The 23,401-nt window shown below is 44.6% G+C and overlaps 1 protein-coding gene across 4 annotated transcripts in view; it reads right to left on the bottom strand.

The window, feature by feature from the left end:
- Positions 1-8,263, bottom strand: part of GPR160 (G protein-coupled receptor 160) — a 58,605-nt gene extending 50,342 nt beyond the window's left edge. Inside the window, exons 1-3 of one of the 4 annotated variants that reach the window (XM_058730477.1) lie at positions 8,008-8,263; positions 7,207-7,334; positions 6,773-6,969 (exon numbers count right to left, since the gene is read on the bottom strand). The gene's annotated coding sequence lies outside the window, so the exon portion shown is untranslated. The remainder of the gene's footprint in view (positions 1-6,772; positions 6,970-7,206; positions 7,335-8,007) is intronic. The other 3 variants (XM_058730476.1, XM_058730478.1, XM_058730474.1) reach the window with 3 other exon arrangements.
- Positions 8,264-23,401: the final 15,138 nt, after the last annotated feature.

Genomic DNA, 23,401 nt, shown 5'->3' with positions numbered 1-23,401 from the left:
GGGGGGGGGGGGGCTCAGGGGAAGGGGATGGGGACGGTGCTGAAAGTCCCACCCCTCTAATCACATGGTTGGCTCCCCTGGCAACCAGCCCTTAGAGTTGCCTCATTAGCATAAATTTGAGTGTAATGGAAAGGTACTTATTCTGAATAACAAAAGACACTCCCCTCACCAGGAGCTTGGTACCAGAACCTTGGATGAAGGCCAAATATATTTATTTCTTATTATATCACAGAATCACAGGTTTATGTAATGCAACTTGGAATGATTTACAATACCAAAAAATAAGCAACCACCTAGTTCTCTAATATTAAGAGGATGGCTTAAAAAAAAAAGCCTGAAATAGCACGCAATTATTACAAATAATATTTATAATATTTATAATCACATGAAAATGGAACGATAAATTTTAATCACGGTATGAGAACTTTGTTTAAATGCTAACATAAAATGAATTAAATGTTTATAAAATGTTAAAATTATTTTTTTAAAAAGCAAATAGTAAAATGCAACAAAACTGGCAAGAAATACACCAAAACGTTCTTTGGGTCCTTGAATAGTGGGGTAATAGAAGATTTTTTTTTTCCTTTCTCCTTTCCAGAATAAAAGAAAATTGACAGGAAGGAGCTTGCATGTGATTACGATCATGGATGCAAGGATACCAATGGAAAATGGAGGCGGCAGCAGAGAGAAACCCATTCAAGGGCTGGTTACAGGTGATGAGGGAGCATAAGGCAAGCTAACAGGCCACAAACACTGCCCGTCCCCCCCCCCCCCCCACCAGGTGGAGTATGTGTGGTATTCCTCGGGCACTCCTGGTGGCCCAAGAACAAAGGGAAGGTGGAAAACAAATGGTTAACTGATAGAGATCATAGTCCCGCAGGACCTAAGTCTCCATCACCCCTCCATAGTGATGTGGGAAACAAAGGCAGAAGGAAATGGCAGATCGAACTAAATTTCCTTATAACCTGCAGTCCATTGACAAATACTTGAGGCTAGCAGAGTAAAATGTTCCTCCAGGAAGTCCCTACTGTCTTAATGCTAATGCTTTGTAGAGGGAAAAACCACCTTAGCTTGACACTAGCCAAGGCCTCCAGTATCCTGTGAGTCTTCTTTAGCGTATGAAAATCTCACTGGAAACTTCCCCAGAACTTTGTCTCCCCCAACACGGTAGTATGTAACCAGTCTCTCCTCATGGCCCCGGGGCAGCTCTTCCTGCCCTCTGGTCCTGTTCCTGTGCTTCAATAAAATCACCTTTTTGCAAAGATGTCTTCAAGAATTCTTTCTTGGTCATCGCTCTGGACCCCACGAACCCCATGGTCACCCCAAAAACCTCATCACAGGGAGCAGGCTTGGGAGCCTATTAGTTGGGGGATGGGGTGGGAGCGCGAGGCTGTAAGAGGGCTCACTGGACCACCCGGCTGGGAGTGGAATAAGAGAAACAAGGAGAAAGGCAATGGGTTAACGAGGGCAGGTTGGAGTGCAGAGCCGACAAGTCTGGACAAGGGGCAGGAGGAAGGAGACCATCCGCCCACTACCTTTCTCCCTGACCCCCAGCTAGCACTTCCACGAACAGGTCTGGGCAGAAGCTGTCAACAGGAGCAACCTCTGTCTTGGCTGATTTGGGGGTGCTGGCCACCCCTCCATTCAGCCTCCCTGTACAGAATGGATGTTTTCTGCTTCTCAGGACCACCCCATCAATCTCTCCCTTTCCCTCCCCAGGATATCAGGCTCCTCAGGATTCCTTAAGGGCATAAGGAATACAAACTCATGTTTACCTTCTCTAATAAAGCAAAATGAACAGCCTTTGCCTTGTTCCCATTTCTGGGTTCATTTCTGGCCTGAACCTCACTTCACTTGTGTCCCTCTCCTGATAGGCAACAAAAGGCAACAGAAACAAATACAAATACATAAACCTGCATCACTGGTCGATGATCAAATTAGCTCTTTTTTTAAAACTACAAAATGCTATGTAAAAATTAATAGCCTCTTAATTACTTCTCCAGGTTAAAAGGTAAACCTGCTGGTCTACCAGCTCTATGATCTCACTGCTAACATGGGGCAAGTGGGACACAGTATGTCACTGTACCTGTGTCAGGATTTCACAAAATTTTTGTTAGCCTCTCACAACACTCCTGCGAGGAACGCTCATCCCCAGCTGACAGCGAGGCACTGGCCGCAGAGTGCTCTGTCTGCCACGAGCCCCCACAAAGCAGTGGCAGAGGTGGGGCTGGGACTCCTGCATCTCCCTATTCCACGCTGACATCAGCCTGTTCTTCTACAACAGGACGGGTCTGCACCCACACAGAATGCCAGGAGAGTCCGTCTCTTTTCCAGAGTCTGTGCAGATTTTAATCCCCCAACAACAGAGCCAAAGCTCAGGGTTCACAGCCATGGGCTCAGGCCTAGCTCTCTTCATCAATTGCAAAGCTGTGGCTACACCAAACACCCTGTTAGGGTTTGTCCTGTAGAACATTTCTCTAAGGCCATGAGGCTGCTCAGATGGGCAGCTCTTGGCTCACTCTGAAAACAGGGAGATCAGAGCTGGGAACCTATAGCCTGCCTTCTAAAACTATGGGGGAAAGTCCTACAAATAAAAGCAAAATTGAAGGAGGCAAGCCCTACCAACAACAGTAAGAGCTGACCCATGGTGAATCCTTATTCCATAACACCTGATGGGCCACGGAATACACACAGCCCTACAAGATGGGTATTATTATTTTACACAGGAGAAAACTGGGGCTCAGAGTGGTTTGAAAAAAGTAGGTCAAGGACACACAGCTAGGTAGCAGAAGAACCGGAAATAATACAGTGATCTCGTGATAGTCCACACTCAGGATCGCACGGCCTCACCTCTGTTTGGTCTGGCCAGTAGGCAATCAACCCGCTTTCCCATGCCATCTGTCAGTTGGCAAGGGCCTTAGTAATCACCTATCTGAGGGAGCAGGCACCCACAAACCTGGATCCGAGTTCTCCGGAAAAGATCCAATCAACCAGCTGTTCTAGCATTTCCCACACAGCTCAGTCTCTCAACTTACTTTCAACTAAACAAGACATTCTACTTGCAGCCCTCCATCCTTCTTTCTTATCATGCTAGGGTAAGTACATGCCTACATTGACAGTTCTAGTAACAAAGGCCTCAAAACATCACCTGACATTTCCTCAAAACCACTCCAACGGGGTTTCATTTAGGGTATTTTTCTCTTTTCTACCCGCCCCCTGCCCACACCCCAGATCTATGAACATTCAGAATTCAGGGGAAGGAAACAAAGATCAGAAAGGAAGCTTCAACTGTAATAAAACTCCAGATATGAACAGAGGTGAGAACATCTGTTCCATGACCCTTAACTGAAAGTTTCAAGATGAGGAAATCAGGCCATCCTTCAACTTGCCTCACAGGAATCTCTCAAAGGCTGGACTGTGGGCACCTCAGTTCCTCATTCCTGCAGAGGCTTCAGATGGGGCTATGCCTAAGCAGTGGGTAGGAGCGGACCTGTCACTGGCTGCAGACCGGTGGGCAGTGATGGGAGAGTGGGGAGCACCCCTGCAAGTCCTGGGAACCCTCAGAGCGGCTATGGAGAGCCAACGCACGAGCTGGAGGATCCACACGGGTCCCAGTGTCAGGCTGCTTAGAGGGAGGGCTTGCTGGCGCCCTCTCCCCACGGAACACCCTGGTGCACAAGACCCATATTCCCACTCACAGAGAGTTAGTGGTTTGGGTATTGGGGGTACCCCTTTCCTCTGTGTCTTGCCCACACATCACTCCATCTGGGTTGTATAGCAGGGGTAGGAAACTCTCAAGTTCTGTGTAATAAGCACAGCAGGCAGGGTGTGGGGGAAATGATGACATAGCCTGTATCTTTCTGACATAGAAACACTGCAGAGAAAACAAGACTCTTCATTCCCTCAGGTGAATATGCGCTTTCCCAATTTTCTTGGGACAAGAGCTTCTGAACCTATTTTTGTTATCCCTTTTTGGACAGATGCATAAAAAGACTGCTCACTGTAGAAGAAACAACATTGTGAGTGTGACAGAGCCAGTCTCAAAGCGGAGGACACTTCAGAGAGTAGCGGAGGCCAGGGGAACAGGGGGGCACAACTCTGCTCTAGAACCGCCTTCGGGAATTCCTGGGGGCAGCACATGTGAAATCTTCAAATTTTCAACACTGGTTCGGTGGTTTTTTGGTTGTTGTTTTTTGTTTTGTTTTGACTTTCTGCTGTCCCGATAAAACTTCTGTTGGTTGCATGTGGCCCAGACCCCGTCTGTAACCAAGGCAGTTGAATATAGTCAAAAGACAGTTCGCCTAGACTGACTAACCAACTCTTGGGTGTGTAGCTCAGCTGTCTGCAAAAGGCAGTATGGACAGCGGAGGGGCTGGAGAATCCACGCGAAGACCCAACAGATTTGAGTTTGAATCCTGGCTCTGCTTTTATTAGCTGCAAGACTTCAAGTCCATCATTAACCTTACTTAGCTGCCATGCCATCTGCAAAATGGGCTGATGGGAGACTTGTGAGAATTAAAAACGTGTGTGCGAAGACTACCATGAACTCTTCATAAATGTCAAATTTCCTTCCCCTGTAACTCTAAAGAAACGATTTAGCCTAATCTTAACTTCTTCAGATTTCATGGTTTTCATCTGTTAGAAACTAGAATAATCATCCAGCACTGAGGCTCTACCTCACAGGATGGGATGAAGTGATGCAGATAAAAGCAGGGTGCTTACAACTTAGAAAAGTATGATCGGCTTGATTGCCAACACCCTTTCCTCTCATTTCGAGGCCAACAAAGCAGCAATCTGCTTTCCTAAATGTGTTTATCCCCTTCCATAAGGCGATGTGGGGAGAAGATGGAGTCACAGTTGTGGTAATTTCTTTAAAACAGCGATTAGCAATCAACTCCCCAGGGTCCAGTCCCACCATCCTTACACAGAGGTGAGGAAACATTAGGTCACTGCCTGGTCACATAAGGGCCCAGCAAGTCTGTTTTCTCTCTCCACACCTTGTTTTAGACAACCGAGGAAGAAAGTCAAGTCACTTAACAGCTGCAATATTTCTTTTCCTCACACAAAGAAAACTGAGCCACAGGCCACACATTCATTGAAGTACCATCACTATGACATTTTCCAAAGGCACGGGGATTTTTGTCAATTCTCTTATTTTCCACACCCTTTGACAAAAGTGGGACATGCTTTGGCATTTCCTCAACTGACTGACTTAAAGTATCTTTACAACTTCTTTTACACGAATGGGACTACACCAGCAAGGTCTAGGCTGAGGGGCCTGATCTAACATTTCAACTTTTTTTTTTTTTTAATTTTTATTTACTTCTGAGAGAGAGACAGAGCGTGAAGGGGAAAGAGACAGAGAGAGAGGGAGACACAGAATCCGAAGCAGGGTCCAGGCTCTGAGCTGTCAGCATAGAACCCAATGGGGGGCTCGAACCCACGAATCGTGGGATCATGACCTGAGCAGAAATCAGACGCCCAACTGACTAAGCCACCCAGGAGCACCAACACTTCAACTTTCAACTATTATGGACAGGTTTTCTCTTAAAAGCAAAGAGGCATTAAAATCAGTTCCGCTGAAGCTACTAAGGATTTTTACCTTTCAGGAGTATGCCTCTCCCCACCCCAAACTTTAAAATCTCCCTCATGCAATTGCCATGTTTCCAAATTACCAATCAAGCATGACAGAATGAGCAGGAATTGTATAATAAATCTAGAGGAAAAAAATGAGCAAGTTGGATGAATATACAGATATTACTCCTCCCACCCAGCCCCTTCTTCAAAGCAAGGTTCTGGTAAAGGAAACAGAACACCACAGAATGTTTTAGGGGTTGCTTCTTTGCTAAACACTTTCAAGTCATAATGCCTGGGGCAAACAAGGTGAAAATGGCAATACAAATAGGTTAAGATCTCTTTCAGGCAATAAGTAGACCTCCACTTACCTAGTGATTTGTTTTTATAATGTACACTCTTTACTGATGTATATACCATGCTTCCAAAAGTATACACGAATCTTAAATGGATAAGTACTGTGTTTACTACTCTGAGCTGTTTCTTGATGTGCATAACTTGGAAAGGATTTGGGCAGCTCAGAAAAACTGCTACCACATTTTACACAACCTGTCTGTCTGGACACAACTCAACCCCTAGGCTTGCTAATACCCTTTGTATCAAAAGGGCTGACCCAGCATCCACCTGCATCAACTTGATCCCCTCAGCTCTGTCGCACTCAGCAAACACCCTATGCCTTCTGAGCAAAATAAAGCACCACCCCACGAGGGAGAAAAAGAAGTTTTAGGAGTCTGAAGAGGCAGGTTTTACACCCGATTTACAAAGAGTGAGGGTCTGTGGAAGGCCTTGAATCTCTTCTAGAAACACTCACTGGTGGTGCCCTCCAAACCTAGCGTCAGGAAAACAAACAAACAAACAAACAAACAAACGCTCCGCTGGCAGTGGTGGTGGTGTTACTTTTAAAGGAAAATGCCAAACACAGGAAAGTACAGACAATAGTGTAAGGAATTCCATACCCCACCCTTCATCCCGCTTCAACTATTAACAACTCACAGCCAATCTCCTTTGGAGCTCCCCCCTCACTTTTCCACTAGCAGTGTTGCCCCAAAGTGGTTTATTTTGAAGCAAACCCTCCACCTATATTTCAACTTCAGTATGTATTTTTAAAGGTTTTTTTTTTTAACAACCACAATCCTAACACCATTACCAAAAATAACTAAACAAAACTAATATTTACTTTATAGTACGATCAACTAACCAGTACACATTTCTTTTATTGGCTCAATGTTTCATGAACTTTTTCCCCTTCGAATCAGAATCCAACCAACGTTCGCAGACGGACTGCACTGCTGTGTCACGTCTCTTCAACAGTGTTTAAACCGCAGGTTCCCCCTTCCCCGTGATTCTCACGGCAGCCGCGCTGATCCCTAGTGGCAAATTCCCAATGATTCAACTCTGGGGATACCACAGAGACTCCGGTCTTAAAGGCTTGTTTAAAAAACGTCAGACACGTATGTTAAGCAGTCATTTTTGTAATTAAATACGTTTAGAAAAAAAAAAAATCTGAGAAGCACAAGCGAAACGATTTGACCTGAAGCGATTAGCAATCCTCACGGCCAGTGAAGCACGCGTCCTTTGCAATTCTGATCCGTGTGGGTTTATTTATGAGGTTAGAGCATATCCCAGCCTTACCCGAGTCTTTTGCAAAAGGTGGGGCGGAGCGAGCCGGTTTCCTCGCAGGACCTTCCTCCACGGGCTAGGTCCTGGCGGTCGCCTCCGGAATTCGGGGGTTGGCCCCGGCCGCCGCCTCCCAGGGCCACCTGCCCAGGTGAGAAAAAGGAGCTTCAGATGACGAGTTCCGGAGAGCAGCCCCAGGTTATCTAGAAGGAATTCTGAGCCAGCCAGGAAAGAGGAACGAACCAGGGTACCACGGTCTCGTAGAACAAACAGCCCTGAAAAATCTCGGGGCTTAATCTCTGTGCCGGCGCGCGCGGGGGCACGGTCCCCAACGCGGAAGGGCCAAGAGAGGAGACGCGGGGTCCGCCCCAACGAACACACGTGCGTCTGTGTACGTGACTGATTACATCCACCTCTGGGTGCCAGGAGAGGAAAATTACATAGACCATTTCTACATCACCTATGTTATGTTTAAAAGCTATCTCCACTGGAAAAGGGGTGCGAATGTCTGGCCAACCCAAGCCACGGACCCCGGACCAGAAACCCACTACAGACCGCCGGCGCGAAGGCTACGCGATAACCCCCAATCCGAAGCGGTCAGGCTCGGGCGTCTGCAGCTTTCCGCCAAGGGCCCTCCGCCCCACTCCAGGATCTCTTAAGTAGTAAACCCCGGCTTCTGAATCCCTGTAAGAGAAATTCGTCTCCTTCCTCGACGCGAACAACGCGCGCCGGAGAAAACGCGGGCGCCGCTGACCACTCTGGACCCCGGGGCGAGCAAGCAGGTGCGAACCGCCGGGCGCCGGCCCCCGCACTCACCCGAAGTGCAGCGGTTTCCGGCTTGCGCTCCGCGTTCCCGGCGCTGGGTGCCAGACCAGACACCTGCTGCGCCCAGCCCCAGGTGACCGCCGAGAGAGGGGCGGGAGCCCCGCGCGCCCGCCCGGCTCCGCCCCGAGCGCTCAAAGGAGGAGGGCGGGGGCAGCGAGTCCGGCCCGAAGCCCCAGCTGCGGCCGGCTAGCCGCCTGGCGCCAGGAAGCGCGGGCGTCCGCGGGGGGCCGACTTTAAACACGCACGCCCCGTCGCGACCCCGCCGGGAGGCTGGCCGGAGGGGCGCCGCCTGCCGGTGGGGCGGCGACAAACGATGGAAGCCGCCACCCCGGATCCTTGGGAGAGGGGTAGAGAAAGGGGAGAGCTGCAGCCACTCGCCGCTTGGTGACATCCCCTGCCGTGTACCAGGCGTTGAAGCCCCAGCCTCAGCCCCAGCCCCAACCCAAGGAGAATCTACGTCCCCAGTAGGGTGGGCAGGGCCATTGGCAGTTGTCTCCAGATGAAGGTACACGCAGGGTGACAGAACCTGAAATATGCATGCCACTAAGCAAAGCCTGCAGTGCACTCTGAATTCACAGTTTTATATAAACTGCAAATAGCACATTTGCAAATAGCACAATCACATTGCATTGTCTTTTTCTTTTTTATCAACAACGGTGCTAAAATATTGTATTTATTCAACAAGTATTTGTTGAACACCTACAAGTTCCCAGTCGTCTAAACATTTAAAATGTGGCACAATTTCCTCCTCCTTTTCATGCAGAACCTTGAACAAGGGGAGTGGCCTGGGCCTTTTTTAACCCCTCAGAAAGCCTGGACTGGCTCTACGAGGAATCTAGTAAACGCCCGCCAGAGGGTGCAATAAGAACCGAGCCTTGGCAGAAGTTTAAGTGTGCGAAGCTACTGGAACTGAGGACTTCCCCAGAGAATTCCTGGAGGTGAGCTGGTGTAGTAAAGGACCATAGGATTCACCAGGATGTGAAGTGTTTCAGCCGAGATGTCACCGTGAGCAAAGCCAGAAGCAGAAAGCTGGGCAGGGTGTGCACGTTCTGATAGAGAAAAGGCATGTGACTCAGCATAGCTGAGAAGGAAAGGATGTGAGCTGAGGTCGAGCAGCGAGCGTGAGGGGACCAGATTATGTTCCTCTCAAAAATAACAGCCGCCGTCTATGGAGTGTATATAAAACAGGAGGTGGACAAGCATCACGTCAAACTAAGCTCGCACCGACCCTACAAGGTAGGGTTATTACTCATCCAAGAGGAAAATGAAGACTTGCTAGTGACAGGGCTGGGAAGAGGTGACTTTGAGGGGCTAGCCGCACTATTACTGGCACTTTCCAGCCAATCCAGGAGACCGAATTTGTCTTCAGACGCTCCCAGCAACCCCAAGTATCCTCGAGTGCCTACTGCTCTCCCTCCATCCCCCAAAGCCTGAGTTAACTGCCCCAGACCCCTCCTGCCTAGAAATGATTCCGGAGCACACGACTGTGCACATCAGACCCCTTCCCAAGGGGAACCCTGTCTCAGGGGCCTGTGGCGGGACTGAGGCAGAGCCCTTGGTTGCTCCCCAATATCTATTCTCTCCTTCCATAATAACAGAATTGAAGCTGAGCCCAAGGCTGCTCAGAACATTTCCTTGCCTCTCTTGCACGAAAACTCATCAACAGAGTTGCCCAGAGCCCCTGGAATCCACTAGATCCAGCAGCACTTCTGAGGTCGCTGTTCCTCCCCCAACATCCTTGTTCTGTCCGATATTCTTCATGGGGCCGTCATTGCTCACTGCCTTCTTAATACCCATTTCTCCTACTTTCCTAAGAGCACGCAGAGTTCGGTCAGGGAGGCAGTAAGTGGAGCGAAAAGTGCTGATCTTCCCAGCGGGCCTTGCGGAGCAGTCACGTGGCTCAACTCTGGCCAATGAGATGTAGGAGGAAGTCTCCTAGCGAGTCCTGAGGAGTTTACTGTTTAGGACCGTTGCGCAGTTGTCACAGAGTTCCTCCTGTTTGCCTCCGGCCGTGAGGTGGTTGTGAAGTTGGAGGGGGTGCAGCCGATTTGTGGCCACAGAACAACACACCAGAAAAAGGAGGAGCAGTACTTAAGACATGAGAAGAATAATTCCCTTACTCGTTTTACGCACTCTCGGTCAGGTTTTGTTACAAGCAATTGAATAGTTACAAGCAATTGAATACAGTCCTAATGGATACATTATTCCTTCCAAAGAAAAGCCTCAGAAAGAAATCCTGATTGATACCCTACCTGATATAGAGTATTATAGCCGAAAGAGAATGGGTTTTGGTATGAGACAATGCAACAATCCAAGTATGAATTTCAGCCCTTCTTCTTCTTCTTTTTTTTTACCTAATGACTTTGGGCAAATTTGTGAACCTAGATTATGTATTGTAAAATTAGAAATTATCATAAAAGCACAAGGCACAGTACTTGGCATATGGTGTGTGACTAATAAATGATCATTGATAGAGTTCCTGGCCTCCACCAGATGGATACCTAGCCTCATGGTGATTCAGAATCGCATATCCACTTTCCAATTTCACCCCTAGACAAATATTTTTGCCTATTCTTGTCTTAGATGCTTTGGAACAAAGTCAATCTTAAAGTTTCAATCTTGTTTCCTCAATTTCTAGATTATATCTGCTGTACCAAAAGTTGTTTTTAAAAAAAGAATAGAGGGGCATCTGGCTGGTTCAGTCAGTAGAGCATGCCACTCTTGATCTCAGGGTCATGAGTTCAAGCCCACTTTAGACATAAAGTTTACTTAAAATAAATGAAAAATTAAAAAAAAGTAAAAGAATAGAATTATGTGCTTTGTAGCAAATAGTCATGAATTACTGGTACCGTAGGTTAACAAATGCAAGTGCATATTTCTGTTTGAATCTTTTTAAAATAAGAAACTCTATTTTCAATGCTTCTAGGTTTGTATTTTTAATTACCAAACAAGATGTTTTCATGGTCCAAAAACATGGTTTTGTTGAAACCACCTCATATCCCTCTTTGCGGAAATTGAATAACATTAAAAATTGGCATTACTCATGGGCAGCCTGGGTGGCTCAAGTTGGTTAAGCATCTAACTTTGGCTCAGGTCATGATCTCATAGTTCGTGGGTTCGAGCCCCACATCGGGCTCGGTGCTGATGGCTTGGAGCCTGGAGTCTACTTCGGATTGCATATGTCTCTCTCTCTCTTCCCTCCTTGGCTCTCACTCTGTCTCTCTCTCTCTCTCAAAAATAAAATAAAATAAAATATAAAAATTAGTATTACTTAGATTTTTAGTTTAAAAAATATACATGCTTTCAACTGCAGTTTTTAAGTAAAAAAAAAAAAAAGTACCATAATTTAACTTGCCTAATTTAACCTGCCTTCTATTACTAGACATTTAGGTTATTTTTAGTTTCTCTCAATTACAGACAACATTGCCTTGAACATCTTTGTCCCTATGCTTTGGCCAATTCCTGTAAGCCAACCACGTCTCCCCACTCCACTGTTACCTCCCCACCCCACCAACTCCAAGCCACTACCCTCCTGTTGATTGTATTATTGGAATAGCCTCCTGAACAGCTCCCTGTGTTTGCCCTTGCCCTCCCTCAATCCATCTACACCACAGTAGCTGGAATAGTCAGGTTAAAACGTAGGTCAGATATTATCCCTCTCTGCTCAAAACTTTCCAGTGATCTCCTTCTCATTCAGAGTGAAAAACCAGTCCTTACAATGGCCTATAAAACTGTTCTGTCTGCCCGCCAATGCCATTACCTCTCTGAGCTGTCTCCTTCCATATTCCACTCTGTTCCAGCCATACTAGCTTCCTTGTGGCCTATTATTTGTGTGCCAGGTACGCTTCTGCCACAGGGCCTTTGCACTTGCCATCTCTTTTTGTAACTCTCTTCTTCCAAATACCATATGATTTGATATTCTACCTCCTTCAAGTCTTTACTCATATGAGTGTCTTCCCTGAGCACAAATTACCAAGTGCCTGATACCTTCTGGTTCCCTCTCTTGCATTCTCTTTTCCCCTTAGCACTTTTCACCTTCTAACGTACTGTATCTTTGAAGTGTTTACCTTCTTTACTGTTTTCCCTCCACTCTTCCGCCTCAGAATGTGAACTCCAAGAGGGTAAGGATTTTTTTTTTTTTTTTGAGAGTAGAGATTGGTTTCGTTTATTGCAGGATCTCCAGCAACTAGCAGTTTTCAGTATAGATTTGTTGAGTGAATGAAAGTTGTGTTTAAGTATGTAAAATAGGTTCCTAGAAGAGTAATTTCTGGGTCACAGGGATTTATGTTTAGAATTTTTTTTTTTTAATGTTTACTTATTTTTGAGACAGACAGAGCATGAGCGGGGGAGGGTCAGAGAGAGGGAGACACAGAATCTGAAACAGACTCCGGACTCTGAGCTGTCAGCACAGAGCCCGACGCGGGGCTCGAACTCACGGACCGCGAGATCATGACCTGAGCCGAAGTCGGCCACTTAACCGACTGAGCCACCCAGGCGCCCCTATGTTTAGAATTTTAATCAACCCCTCCAAATTGCCCTTTCAAAAGGTTGGAACAACATTCCTACCAACTGACCACTAGTTTCCCCTCACACTCACTGCTGTGACCACATACTTGTCTTTCTTTTATTTTTAAATTATTATTTATGTATTTATTTTGAGAGAGACAGAGATAGCATGAGTTAGGAAGAGGCAGAGAGAGAAGGGGAGAGAGAGAATACCAAGCAGGCTCCATGCTGCCAGCATACAGCCCAACTCAGGGCTCAAACTCATGAAACCAAGAGATCATGACCTGAGCCAAAACCAGGAGTTGGATGCTTAATCGACTGAACCACCCAGGTGCCCCTCTTTCTTTCTTTCTTTTTTTTTTTACATGTTTATTTCTTTTGGCAGAGAGCACCAGTGGGGTAGAGGCAGGGAGAGAGGGAGAAAGATAATCCCAAGCAGGCTCTATGCTGTCAGCGCAGAGCCCAATGCAGGGCTTGATCCCACGACCCTGGGATCAAGATTTGAGCAAAAATCAAGAGTCAGATACCCAACTGACTGAGCCACCCAGGAGCCCCCATACTTGTCTTTCTTAAATGCTATGTGAAGGGCTTGTCAGACAAAGTCTCTCTGACAAACAACAGAATCTACTCTATCTAATTTAAGCAGAAGAATAAATTTTTTAAAAGGAAGCTCACAGAATCTCTGGGCAGACCAGAGAGCCAAGTGCACTTCTGCAGACAGAAACAATGCCCAAATACTCTGATGAATGCCTCACTGCTGGTGCCTCTGGGCCCTGATGCCCCACTTGCTCTCTTGGACACCTGATTAATTGTTTACATTGATGATGTCAAACCTGCAACACATTGTAATAATTCTTGTGATAATTCTTGCTATTGTTCACCTTAGTTTGGTATTTAAATGATTCCTTTCTCACCAGCGACCCATTAAGGCAGTGTCTTTCCCATTCTTGAACTCTTTCTCTTAAACTGTCCTTTGATTGTCTAGATTTTGCAAGTAATTTTTCTGAGAAAGGTTGATGGGTGCCATATTTTGGGTCACCCGTCCTATCATGACTCATTGTCTTTCCTTTACCTCTGACTGCTATATTTTCTCAAGCCCATCTTCCAAGTCATTGATTCTTTTTACAAACGTATCTTTACTTCTTAGCACTTCTGTTGTGGTTTTCATTTCCAAAATGGTTTCAATGTCATTTCATTTCTTTCCTGGTTGATGCCATTTTACTTCCTTTCTGATCTTTCATATGTCTTCCTGAAGCTCTTGAATCATAGGTTCAATGAATCACAGGTTCGTTATTTTTATTTATTTATTTTCTTCCAATTTTTATTTAAATTCCAGTTAGTTGACATACGGTGTAATGTTAGTTTCAAGTGTAGAATTTAGTGATTCATCACTTACATACAATACCCAGTGCTCATGACAAGTGTCCTTTGTAATCCCCATCAAGTATTTAACCCATCCCCCCACCCACCTCCCCTCCAGTAACCATCAGTTTATTCTCTATGGTTAAGAGTATGTTTCTTGGTTTACCTCTCTCTTTTTATAAATTACATTCTGTATGTTTTTATTTCAAATTTTTATTTAAATTCTAGTTAACATACGGTGCAATATTGGTTTCAGGAGTAGAATTCAGTGACGTGCACTGGGTGTCGCATGCAAGTGATGAATCACTGAATTCTACTCCTGAATCATAGGTTCTTTTTAAATTCTTTGAGAGTGAGTATTTTTCTTAAATATCCTCCCATACATGTCTCTCTCTTTGTTTTTTCAGTTGGGCTATGCATGACTTAAGCTGCACTTTCTGTGTTTGATTCACCTCTATACGTTATATCCGGGTCTGCCTATTGTTCAATAACAATTTGGAGAGGGTCAGGGGAGTGAGCTGGCATAGTCACTCAGCAGCTTCAAAGTGAAAATGCTGCCTCCGAATGCTCTAAGTTATCTGTGTCATCCTCGTTCTTGGTGGAACAGTTTCCGTCCAGGTGAGCAGGCTGCCCAAGTAGGAGGTTGTTATAATGATTCCTGGATGATAACTGGTGATTTTGTGTTAAACTGTGCTAATGGGTGCTGGTCAGCACCTGCAAAGCCAGTTTTGTTTTCTTTTCTCTTCTTCTCACCTCCAAGCAATCTCATCAGGTTAGAACCCAGATTTCAGAGAAAATAAAAATGACTTAGGAATTCAGTTTTATCGGGGCGCCTGGGTGGCTCAGTTGGTTGAGCGTCCAACTCTTGATTTCAGCTCAGGTCATGATCTCACGGTTTGTGAGATTGAGCCCCACATTGGGCTCTGTGCTGATAATGTGGAGCCTGCTTGGGATTCTTTCTTCCCCTCTCTCTCTGACTCTCCCCAACTCTTGCACCCGCATGCATGTTCTCTATCTCTCTCAAAATAAACTTAAAAAAAAAAAAAAGGAATTCAGTTTATCATCAGCTCCACTTTCCTCTTGGTCTATCTATAATTCTTTTTTTTTATTAAAAATTTGTAATGTTTATTTATTTTTGAGAGAGACAGAGAGACAGAGTGTGAGTGGGGGAGGGGCAGAAAGAGAGACACAGAATCTTAAGCAGGCTTCAGGTTCTGAGCTGTCAGCACACAGAGCCCAACCCAGGGCTCAAACTCACAAACCGTGAGATCATGACCTGAGCCGAAGTCGGACGCTTAACCGACTGAGCCACCCAGGCACCCCATCCACAATACGGTTGCTATTGGGTTTGTTTTATTTTTGCTTTTAATTGTTAACATTTATGGAGAAGTAAACATATGGGCCAGGCATAGTTCTAAGTGTTTTACAGCTATCACCTGATTCAGTCCATACAACCGCCCTAGATTTTATGATGCTCATTTTAAAGATGAGGAACTAGAGGCACAGAGAGATGAAATAACTTGCTCAAGTCACATGACATAAAGAACAGAACCAGGGTTTGAGTAACCAGAACCACTGCACTTTACCATACTTGTAAATGAAGAAGCACTTCTCAGGAACCACTAACATGCTTTCTAAACGTGCTGCCACCTTGCCTAAGATCCTAAGAGCCACATTTCTTCATAGCCCGGGTTCTGGACGTTGCAGTTATTTCCTTGTTTTTAGATGGACTTGTCTAAATTTTTTCTTATTGTTGTTTTCTCTTGCTCATCTCAGTAGATTTCCTGGAGAAGCCCAGCATATACACAATACACTTCAACTTTTACCAGAAATCTTTAGTGGCATTATTTTCTTTTTTTTTGTTTGGGTTTTTTTTTTTAACGTTTATTTATTTTTGAGACAGAGAGAGACAGAGCATGAACGGGGGAGGATCAGAGAGAGGGAGACACAGAATCCGAAACAGGCTCCAGGCTCTGAGCTGTCAGCACAGAGCCCGACGCGGGGCTCGAACTCACAGACTGTGAGATCATGACCTGAGCCGAAGTCGGCCGCCTAACCGACTGAGCCACCCAGGCGCCCCTGGTGGCATTATTTTCAAGTTAATTGCAATGTAGCTGTTGACTCCACTGCCTGAGTTCCCAAGGGCTGCTCTGTCCAATACAGTAGCCACTAGTACGTATGGCTATTAAACCCTTAAAATATCAGTGGTCCGTACTGAGATATGCTGTAACTTTAAAAAACACACTGCATTTTGAAGACTTAGTATAAAGGATAGAAAAGTAAAACATTTTAATAATTTTTTATATTGATGCCATATTAGAATGATAATATTTCATATAAAGTTAAATGAAGTAGGAAACTAAAATTAATTTCATACGTTTCCTCTTCTTACTTTTCACAATGTGGCTACTAGAATACGTAAACTTACCCGTGTGGCTCATTTCATGTTTTGATTGGACCTTGGGGTTCCTTTCATGCAACAATGGCTTAGGCCAGACAGGGAGGCAATATGGATGCACAAACAAATGACTTCATTACATTGGTGGGAACATGCCGGAAGGACAGAACAAGAGGAAGAGGTGGTGTGCTAAACCACCACCTCACAGGTAGACCCACCATATTCCCTTGTCCACAACCAAAACTTTCCGCACATGGTGCATTATTGTCTGCCTGTGCAAATGCTGCCAACAATCCAGGCCAGCACACCTGTCTTTTGTGTGTCAAAACCACACAACCTATTCCTCTTTCTTCCTTTTTTTTTTTAAATATATATATATTTTTTTTCTTAACATTTATTTTTTATTGAGAGACAGAGAGAGACAGAGCATGAGCGGGGAAGGGGCAGAGAGAGAGGGAGACACAGAATCTGAAGCAGGCTCCAGGCTCTGAGCTGTCGGTACAGAGCCCGACGCGGGGCTCAAACTCAGGAACTGTGAGATCGTGACCTGAGCCGAAGTCGGACGTTGAACCGACAGAGCCACCCAGGTGCCCCAACCTATTCCTCTTTCTTGTTCCTGTTTCCCCAGGTATCTTGCTGACAAATTCATGTTTATTTATTCTATTGATTCCATAATTCTACATTTTACCAACCGAACATAGCATTCAAAATAGTCCCAAACATTTGCTTCAAAATAAAATAAGGAGGGTAGAAGTCAGTGGCAATATCAATGACAGATTGCTTATGAGGTGGTCATTGTTGAAGCACGGTGATGGGTACAAAGGGGTTTCTTACACCATTTGAGCTACTTTTGTATATGATGGAAATTTTTCTTAAGGGAAAATTAAAAACAGGAGCGCCTGGGGGGCTCAGTTGGTTGAGCATCCGACTTCAGCTTGGGTCATGATCTCCAGGTTAGTGAGTTCGGGCCCCACATCAGGTTCGCTGCTGTCAGTGAGGAGCCCACTTTGGATCCTCTGCCCCCCTCTCTCTCTGCCCCTCCCCTGTTCATGCTCTCTCTACCTCAAAAAAATAAAATAAAATAAACCATTTAACAAATTTAAAAACAAATTCCCAAACATGCATAATTAATTGAAAGTTGTTTTTCATGGTTCAGAGTCCATGCATGTAATTTACCCTAACAGTTTCTCCCTTTTAAAATATAATAAATTTACTCTTGGTCAGAACCTATCTGTAGGAAATAAGAAGACAAGATACACTGTACAATGAAGGAAATGTGAGGAGCTTTCCGTCTGGCTGAGAAGACAGGCTAGGTTCACAGCCAGCGGTCACGTTCCAACTTGAGAGTTTCTAGTTTATATTTCTTGATAGGAAAGATTTGGTACAAAGTTCACATTCAATGGTTAGTGCCTTGGGCACACAGGAACCCGACCTTATCAGTAACAGGTTTTTCAACAGATGCTGTTTTCCTACGAAAGTGTGTACACATGAATCTGAAACCAGGACACCACACAGAAAGCACTGATGAATTGGGAAGTGTCCTTTATTTTGTTTTTTTCTTGCAGCAGTACTCAAAGATTACTTGCCGGCCCCAACAAAGAGTGTTGGGGTCCTCCCTCTGGAATTGGGACTCCCTGGTTTCAAATCCTGAGTCACTTAGAGTTATCCAAGCTTTTAATGTCTTAGTAGTTTAAAAAATTGGCAAAATGGGAATAAAGCATATCTCAAAGGGTATAATAAGGATTAAATGACATCATGTATGAAATATGCTTTTTACCATACCTGGACCAAAGGAAGGACCCAATAAATATTAGCTATTATTTTTATAGCAATTTACGTTTACTCTTAGTGTTTCGACACTTTACAGATTCTCTGGCTAATTAAATATTCTGATTTATATACATAAAACATGAGAAATTACCAATTTTCAAATAATCACATGACTGTGTTTTCTAGGAGACACAGCTCTTTGAGGGTAGGATCGTGTATTATTCATCTTTGAATCCTCAGTGTTTAGCATAATACAGCTAATAATCTTTTTCATAGTCCTATGGAATATACAACATATTGAACATAATAAAATACACTGAAAATTAAAAGCCTAAGCATTGTTCTTGTGGTTTTAGAAGGTTAGGACATCAGTCTATAAGCAATTTACACCATGCAATGCATGTGGCTTTTGTGTACCTTTCTTGGGAAACTCGTTCAACAAATGCTTAAGTGCCTCTGACACCGAAGGTATTGAATTACGTTCTGGGTCCCTCATCAAGGAACAGGATAGACACAGTTCTTATGCCCATGGAGTTTATGACCAACAGGAGAGACAACTGTGCATGACTTCTTACCAAATTACATATGTATAATTAGAGAAGAAGCACAGGGTACTGACAGCACAGACACGGGGCACACACCCTAGCGTAGGGGCCTCTGAAGGGTGATGTGCAGGCTGATAGGTTTGACTGCGTCTGGGGAAGGGAAATAGCAAATTGAGATCTGCAGCTGGAGAAATCAACAGGGATCAGATCGCAAAGAAATTAGAATTTTATTCTAAATGCGGGAAATGATCCCTGCAAAAAGCTAGGACTTCTGGATTTGGGTTAAATAATCTGAGCACATTGAACAAAATGGGTGGAATATATAAGGAGCAAAAGTGGCCACTCATTGATCATTGTTGAAACTGAATGACGGGTACATGATACTCTCCATTTTTGTGAATATTTAAATTCTTCCGCAATTCAAAAGAAAAAAAAGAAAGGAAATCCCTCCAGCTACAATGAACAGAAAGGGAGGAGAACAAGATGTGGAGCAAGAGGAGCAAGAACAGATGTGAAGAGAACTGACTTTGCCGTAGAAAAGGTGAAAGAGAAGACAGTTGTGAACTAAAGTGGTAGTAGTAGGAATTGGAGGGAGTGGAAGGATTCTAGGGATGATTGTGAACTTGAAGGGAGAGAATGTGGCGATTGATCAGATCTGAGGAGGAGGGAGACGTTACAAGTGGGTCCTTGTTGTCTGGCTTGGACAGTTAGGTAGAGAAGCTCTCCTGAGGATGAGTGACAGACCTGCCAAGGGGGGATTCTGGTATAGTCTTACTACTTCGTCCCACGAACTCTGCCATCTCCAGGTTTAATGTAATTCAGCAAACATTTGTTGGATTCTGCCCGTGTGCTAGGGATCATATTGGGAGATATGGAGTGGGCTAAAGAGAAAGAGGCAGTTATAAAAACAATATGGTACCATTAACTGAATGTCTGTGACGGAACTCACATTTTACATCCATTTATCCATAATTCTCACAGCTTCCCTGTAAAGTAGATACTGTTAGGCCCCTTTTACAGATGAAGAAATTGAGGTTCAGAGAGGTTATGTAACTTACCCAAAGTCACAGAGCAGGTGTCCAAAATGGAAGTCAAGTCAACTTTTTGACTCAAAAGCCTGTGGTCTTTGCACTACATCATACTGCCTCATGGGAGTTTCTGAAAAGGCAGGTGAAGGCATTCCAAAGAAAATTCTATCCATTTCTCAAGTTGTTTTTCTTAGATTTGCACTGAGGCTAAAAACCACCGTTTCATGATCCAAAGGGATTTGAATGCTAATATGCTGCCTGAAAATTAAATGAATGAAAATTCTGAGACAGGTCAAGCCAGTTCATCACCTCCATCCTAAAGAGTCACAATTACTGCTTAATCAAGTTAAACTGTCTTTTCGCAAATGATACCCTCAGTTCTTTGAATCAAATTATTGGAATAAAGTTCTAGAGTTTTATGTGTTTCTTCTCTGGAGGACAGGAACATTATTGTCTCAAGAGGAGCATCAGTCAAGATATCCAGTACTTTCTCTTCTCTGCTGTGACCCCAGCGACTACAGAAAATGATGGTTTTGTCAAATATTTGTATGCCTGGGTTTATTTATTTTTTAAATCTACGCAATTATTTAGACAGTAAAATATATCCAAACGTTAATATATCATTTCAGTGATGTAAAGTGAAATGTGAGGCCTTTTTCCCCCTTAACTTTTTTTTTTTATGGACGATTTTAAACACGCAAAAAAAAATCGGAAAGTATCACCCAGCTTCAGTACTTCTTAACTCAGTCTTGCTTCATCTATCCCCACCCACTTCCTCCCACATGTTTTGTTCAGAAGTGAATCCCAGACTTTGTATCATTTCATCCATAAATATTTCAGTGTGTGTATCTAAGAGATAAGGACTCTTTGGGAGCTGAGTATTTTGTCAAGCATTTCTCTAGACTGGTTTGTGGGGACATATGCCAACGGCTTGCACGCTTCCCAGAGAGCTGGTCCTGGCAGTGAACTCACCTCACCTCCAGTCCAACCAATCAGGTGCCTGGCATCACATTCCTGCACAGAGAGGGAAATGCTTCATGAAACAGAGTCTATCAGTGACAACTGATGGAACCAGAGACTGGAAGGCGCCAAGGGGGTAGAGCTGTGACTGCCGGAGCCCAGCTGAAGGGTGGCTAGGATAAGAGGAACGGCATCAGGAGAGTGATGACAGGGGCAGACGCTATGGTAAAGGGGTTATGGCAGAATAGCAAGGAAGGGATGGATATTGAGCATGGGAGGATGCTGAGCATGGGTGAGGGGGGCAGGGGGCAGGCTAGGGTCACAAAAGGACCACTGTGACCACTAGAAGCATTTGTGAGCTACGTAGGGACCCACTGAACAAGGAGGGGTTTGGGGGCTGGGCTCCATGTAATTTTGGTGATTGAGTCTGCAAGCAGACCACTTTGTTCCTCTCCATCTGCACTCTTATTATGATTTTAGCCCTGGAATGAGGAAGAGGGGTAAGGGGGTTCAAAACCAAGCATGAAGCCTTTTGTACTCAGGCTAAATTGTCATGTCAGAAGTCTAGTGTGGCTCCGAGCTTTTTGGTCACTGAGGTGGTTGGTGTAGTACACATGGTGTAGGTTTTTTTAATCGGGAGGCCTGTCTGTGATCTCCCATCACTTGGGGAAGAAGGTGACTTCAAGACACCAAATCCTTCAACAACGGAGCATGTCATAGGCCAGCTTGTTTTCCACCTGCACCTCAGGGGTGGATTATGTGTTCTCAAAGGTGATTATGTGGTTTTTTTCCCCCTAAAAGACCAGAAAGTTACTATTTCAGCGCCGGAGACCTGCTTTTTGAATCACCTGGTTCTGCAAAGCAGCAATAAAGAGTGTGGCTTCAGGCAGCACAATTTCAATCCCAGCTGCCTCCAGCATTTGCTGGCAGCAACCCTGGAGGAATCATTTTGACTTGCAAGAAACCCGTTTACTTGAGATTTGAGCTGCTATCCAAAACAGCACTCAGTGGGCTAATGCAGGCCAACTAAACTAGGAATCCTGCAACCAGGAGGCTCTTCAAGCATTTATCCTGTCTTCTTGGAGAAGTCTCAGAGCTGATGCTCTCAGGCCCTGTGGGTCATCCATTATTTCTTCATTAATCAGGCACTTGCCATGTGCTCAGTACTGTGCTAGATGCTTTGGGATAGACATATAATGCAAAAGAATTGGCATGAGACTTGAGACACCCAGGTTCTATCCCTCTGGCTTCCCTTTAGTCTTCCCTGCTAGTCTTTAGCTAGCAGCAGGATCTTTGTAAAGCCATTTAACCTGTCTACGCAAATGTTTCCTCATCTATAAAACTAGAGGGGCACACTCTGGACCTTTAAAATCCCCTGTAGTTCTAAATTCGAGATTCTAAGGAATAGAAAACTTATAACTAGGTATTTTAATTGAATATCCACTAAGTGCAAGATATAGTGAAAATATAAAGATTTCCTCAATTGTTCGGTTAAAACATTAGGGAATATTGTTTTTTAGATTATAACATAAAAGGAACTTCCAAATTATATGACTTGACTAACAAAATGTTCTACCCAGAAGATACGCGACATAGGAGTTAGGTGCTGTGTCATTCTAGGACCCCTGCTGTGACAAAATGGTCCACAGCCATCTTGCCCATGTCTTGGAAGTCATAGCTCATGGATGAATCAGTCTTAGATCTCTGATTCATTTATAAAAAGCAATAACCAACTCACATTGAGTTAAGCAAGAGGGTGAAATACTTTGGCACATGACATGGAAATGTCAAGGGATTGGCAGGGTTTGGCATAGTTTGATCCAGGAATTAAATGATGTCCTGGTTCTTGGCTTGTCTCCATCTCTCTTTTCCACTCTTCTCCATATTGGCTTCATTCTCAGACTCCATATGGTGGCAAGATGACTGCCAGGAGCTCCAGGCCACCAGGCTATCTGGACTGATAGCTGCCACACAGGTCCTGGAATTCACTCTGATTAAACTAAGTTGGAAATGACTTAAAATAAGGAGTGACATTTGAGCTGGAACTTAATGTGTGAGAGCTTGTGAATTGTTAGTGGGATGGAGAAAATAGCCCAGGCAAAGGCAGAAAGATACACGAGAGCTTGGTGTGTTTAGGGAAATCTAAGACTCCAGCTCTTTAGAAGCCGGAGGGGCTTTGGGGGAAGTGAATACTGATGTACCCAATTTTTATCTAGAGTTTTAGACAGCATCTTAACTCAATCTTCATGATTTTGGCAAAAGACTTTCCTTCTAATCTACCTACCTCATTTGAACTCTTTCTTTTTAAGTTTATTTACTTTGAGGGAGAGGGAGAGAGAGAGAGAGAGAGAGAGAGAGAGAGAGAGAGAGAGAGAGAGAGAGAGAAGAGGCAGAAAGAGAAGGAGAGAGAGAATCCCAAGCAAGCTCCACGTTGTCAGGACAGAGCCCAACGCAGGGCTCGAACTCACTAACTTTGAGATCATGACCTGAGCTGAAATCAAGACTCAGATGCTCAATTGACTGAGCCACCCAGGTGCCTCTGAAATCCTTTTATAAGTTTAAAATGTCACCAAATAAGCCACAAAAGTTTGATTGACAAAGACTCCCACCCCTAGAATTGCCAAGTTATATTAAGTTCTTAAGTAGCCATTGTGTTCAGATTTCCAGACCAAACCCTTGGAGCTTTCAGAAAGGATGAGTGTCACTGGGACTTTCAGTCCTGTTGGAAGAGGGTGATCACAGGACCTGGGAGTGATGTTTGCCTTGAAGCTTAGCGAGGGCCTGATGGTTGGCTTTGACTTGGGCTCTCCTGGAAG

The sequence above is a fragment of the Neofelis nebulosa genome, chromosome 5 (assembly GCF_028018385.1).
Source record: "Neofelis nebulosa isolate mNeoNeb1 chromosome 5, mNeoNeb1.pri, whole genome shotgun sequence".
Classification (NCBI taxonomy): domain Eukaryota; kingdom Metazoa; phylum Chordata; class Mammalia; order Carnivora; family Felidae; genus Neofelis; species Neofelis nebulosa.
This window is presented reverse-complemented; position numbering and strand designations above follow the sequence as displayed.